The sequence below is a fragment of the Aptenodytes forsteri genome, unplaced genomic scaffold (assembly GCF_000699145.1).
Source record: "Aptenodytes forsteri isolate BGI_AS27 unplaced genomic scaffold, ASM69914v1 Scaffold206, whole genome shotgun sequence".
NCBI lineage: Eukaryota > Metazoa > Chordata > Aves > Sphenisciformes > Spheniscidae > Aptenodytes > Aptenodytes forsteri.
The window spans coordinates 609,612-610,500 of record NW_008794544.1 but is presented as its reverse complement, the minus strand read 5'-3'; the positions used below and the strand labels follow the sequence as shown (position 1 = coordinate 610,500).

Genomic DNA, 889 nt, shown 5'->3' with positions numbered 1-889 from the left:
TCGCCTCCCTCCCTGCCTGCGCCGTTAAAGCCGCGGTTAAGGTGTTGAAATTAGCCTTTAATATCGACTTCTTTTTAATAATTGGACGTGGCAAGATGAAGATACCGTAAGTGCTCTCCCATGGAGCACGCGATTGGCGTTTACCTGGGCTTTTAGCTGCTGAAGGCGCCACTGTTGAAAACCTTTTTTCACGCGTCGAAAAAAGCGTGAAGGCCCGTGAAAAAGAACGTGAATGTATGTGCAACAGTCCCCTCGGAAGTAAAACAGCATTTAATCAATTCAGGTTACAGTGCTTAAAAACAGTAAAACGAGCCAAGTTTCTTAAAGATGTGGTTCTTTATTATGTCTTGATTTTTTCCTCAAAAACTGTCAACACCCGTAAAACAGCTGCCTTTGCCCCCTCACTAGCCCCTCCTGCTGACGGTTCTGCTAATTAAGATAATACCAAATCAGTACCCAGAGAGACAACTGGTATTTTTAAAATATATGGTAAACACATTTTCTAGAAAACTCCCTAGCGTTCAAACAAAGATTTTTGAAAACAATTTGCAGTGCAAATGATGCATTTTCAAGACTACTATAATTAAAGTTATACAGAGGGAAAAAAGCTTTCCTTTGCAAGACTGACTGATACCAGTTTCATTGTTTTTCTGTGGTCTTTTGACCCTCTTGTCTTTCATCAAGTAAAGGTAAAACACTGAGGTGTTTTACTGATGTAATCTAGTGTCATATGTAAAATGATGATCTACTGTAAACGGGACAAGGGTTGTAGTTCGCTGTATGACTTAAAATGATCATAAACTGTCTACATCACCAAAAGAAGCAGCTCTACCCCGTTTCCCCAATGCCAATCCAACCCACAGCTAGGCACTGGTTCAAGGCCAAATGG

At 40.8% G+C, this 889-nt stretch overlaps 1 protein-coding gene across 1 annotated transcript in view; it reads right to left on the bottom strand.

Annotated features, from left to right (window-relative positions):
* Positions 1-889, bottom strand: part of IMPA1 (inositol monophosphatase 1) — a 12,789-nt gene extending 11,900 nt beyond the window's left edge. Inside the window, exon 1 of the mRNA XM_009272371.2 lies at positions 833-889. The gene's annotated coding sequence lies outside the window, so the exon portion shown is untranslated. The remainder of the gene's footprint in view (positions 1-832) is intronic.